The following is a 3,304-nucleotide window of genomic DNA, read 5'->3' as shown; positions in this document are numbered from 1 at the left end:
AAAAAAAAAAGTACCTTGAGTGCAAGTCCAAGTGATTCCATCCTTGCCTTACCATCTAAGCCAGTGCCTGACACAAAATAAATGCTTTATTCATGAACAAATCGATGAATGATTTAATTAATTGTTTGCCCAGTTCACAACTGAACAGGAATTAATAAAAAACAAACTAGAGTAGTATGAGGGCATGACAAACAATGCAGCCCCAACACCATCCAAAAAACACCTTTTGAGTATCCTCCATACTATAGGGCAGTGTTTTTTGGCCCTTTTCATTGCACGGCACACTTGAAACTATAGTTAAATTTCCATGGCACACTTAAATTATGTGGATCAAAAAAAAATAAAAAATAAAAAATATGCTTACTGTACTTTGTTCAAAACAAGTGCTCTGAACGTCTTTTGAAAATAATTTAATTAATGATCTTTAAAATTTTCCACAGCATACCTAAGATCCTCTCATGGCACGCCAGTTGAAAATCACTGTTATAGGGGTTCTGGCTATTGGATTCAACACGGTTTACTGAGAACATAGTTTCCTTTGGGGGTGACGAAAATGTTCTAGAACTAGATAGAGGCAGTGGGTGCGTGACATTGCAAATGTACTCAGTGCCACTGAATTATTCTTTTCAAACTGATTAATTTTATGTTTTGTGTATCACTTCTCAGCCCTTTGGCTAAGGTCAAGTGTAGTATCTGTTCTTAACAATTTTATGTTTTGTAAATTTCACTTCAATTTTAAAAAGAAAGAAAGGTAATATATGAATTTGAAAACTCTTGCTACAAAGGAAAAACAAAGGCACCCTCTAGCTGCAGTGTGGAGAATAGACCAAATTGTGACGCAGAGGTTGGAAATAGCACATAGGCCCTCAAGCTTGCGTTATTATACTTTCATTAGTTCCATTATTTGTAAAATATTTCTTAAGGAACACGGAATGCTTGGTCTCAGTGCTACTGGGACTGCTGAACTTTCTTAGTCTTGGAAATGCCACCTTTGCTACCACCAGGCAAGCTGACGTAGGAAGTAATGTGGTATTCTCAAAAAGACACTGCCAGATATTGGAAATGTTATAGCAGTGAACGCTTGCTATCAACCAAGCATAGCAATAATTTATTCACTTTTGACAATACCCCTATAGCAGTGTCACACTCTAGCCTTCTCCAACCTCTCAGGGCAGCACAAAAGTGTGGGGTTAAAGACCTGAGGGGGCAATTGGTCACAGTTAACATCAGCATTTCACACCATATGTCTCCTAATAGCCTGGACTCAAAGGAACACCTAATTTCTATTAAATTCCTGCCAGAAATGCATAATCTCATAACCAGAGTAGTCAAATTCACAGAGACAAAATAGAATACTGGTTCCCAGGGGTTGGGGAAAGTAGGAGATAGGAAATTACTGCTTAAAGGGTACAGAGTTTCAGTTTGGGGAGATTAAAAAGTTCTGAAGATGGATGGTGATGATAGTTGCACAATATGAATGTACTTAATAATGTCACTGAACTGTACACTTCAAAATGATTAAGATGGTAAATTTTATATCATGTATATTTTACCCCAATTTTTAAAAACTGATTTTCCTAAAAAATAGAAACAAATCTGTAGGCATCATATTACCAGACTTCAGGTTATACTACAAGTCTATAATGATCAAAACAGCATGGTACTGCCACAAAAATAGAGACATAGATCCACAGAACAGAATAAAGAACCTAGACATGTAACCAATTGCGTACCACTATCTGATCTTCAATAAACCAAACAAAAGCATACACTGAACAAACAAATCCTTATTTAATAAATGGCACTGGGAAAACTAGTTAGCCACATGTAGAAGACTGAAACTGGACCTGAACCTCTCACCACTTACAAAAATTGACTCACGGCTCAGAGTCCATAGCTCAGGGGTTAGGGTACTGGCCACATGCACCAGGACTGGTGGGTTCAAACCCCACCAGGGCCTGCTAAACAGCAATGACAACAATAACAACAACAACAAAAATAGCCAGGTGTTGTGGTGGGCATCTGTAGTCCCAGCTATTTGGGAGGCTGAGGCAAGAGAATCACTTGAGCCCAAGAGTTTGAGGTTGCTGTGAGCTGTGATACCAAAGCACTCTACTGAGGGCAACATAGTTAGACTCTATCTCAAAAAAAAAAAATTGACTCGGGCAGCACCTGTGGCTCAAGGAGTAGGGCACTGGCACCATATACTGGAGGTGGTGGGCTCAAAGCCTGGCCCGGGCAAAACCTGAAACAACAACAACAACAACAAAATTGACTCACATTGGATAAAAGATTTCAATCTAAGACACAAAACAATAAAACCTCTAGAAAAAAGTGTGGGGAAAGCTCCTAGCAATTGTAGCAACCCCAATTCATCTTTTGGAAGGTTTTGGAAAACATCTTCCTAAGTAAAGTATCACAAAAATGAAAAAGCAAGCATCCAATATACTCAATACTAACATAAAACTAGTAGATGAACAACTACACACCCACACAAGAAAAAAAGCAATTAAATTCAGGTAGAGGAAGGGGGCAGAAGGAGGGGAGAGAGAAGAGAAGGGAGTGTGTTTGGTATTTTCTCACTTAATGGGCACAATGTTGGAGTACATGGCACCCTTCCTGGGTAAAGGGCTTAACTACCACTTGGATTTTTACCTAACAATGTAACCTAATTGTTCGTACCCTTATATTAATCTGAATTTTAATTTTAAAAAACTAATTTTCCAGGTATAGAACTATGTCACTGTCTACAGCTATTTTCTGTTGCTATAACTGAATACTACAGAATGGATAGTTTATAAAGGATAGAGGTTTATTTAGCTTAGAATTCTGGAGGCTGGGAAGTCCAAGGTCAAGGTATGCATCTGGTGAGGGCCTTCCTGTTACATCATGATGTTGTGCAAGGCATCACGTGACAAAAGGGCAACATTGTGCCTGTCCACTCAAGTCTCTCTTTCTCTTCTTATGAAGCCTTCCAGTCCCAAGATGGGGCCCTACCCTCATGACTTTAATCTAATCCTAAGTACCTCCCAAAGACCCCACCTGCAATCAACATACGAATTTGGAGATTAAATTTCCTACATATCAAAGTTGGGGGATTTATTAAACCATAGAAATCATAGTTCTACAAACAGTTGTTAAAAGAGATGTGGGGGGGGGGGCCAAGATGGCGAACTGCAGCCAGCTTTTTACAGAAGCTCCCGTCCAGAAGGAGGCTGAAAGGACAGCAGCTTAGCAAATTAGCTGATGGTTTGGAGCAGAGACAAGAGAGAAGATTGAAGAGTGCACTTCAACCTTCCTGAGG

General features: G+C 39.3%; 1 pseudogene; it reads left to right on the top strand.

Annotated features, from left to right (window-relative positions):
- The first annotated feature begins 654 nt into the window (after window positions 1-654).
- LOC111727869 lies at window positions 655-805 on the top strand (annotated as a pseudogene).
- Window positions 806-3,304: the final 2,499 nt, after the last annotated feature.

This window comes from Otolemur garnettii, unplaced genomic scaffold, assembly GCF_000181295.1.
Source record: "Otolemur garnettii isolate 467f Iridium unplaced genomic scaffold, OtoGar3 scaffold00127, whole genome shotgun sequence".
In the NCBI taxonomy this organism is placed as follows: domain Eukaryota; kingdom Metazoa; phylum Chordata; class Mammalia; order Primates; family Galagidae; genus Otolemur; species Otolemur garnettii.
Note: the sequence above shows the minus strand (reverse complement) of the source record. Positions and strands in the feature narration are given on the sequence as shown.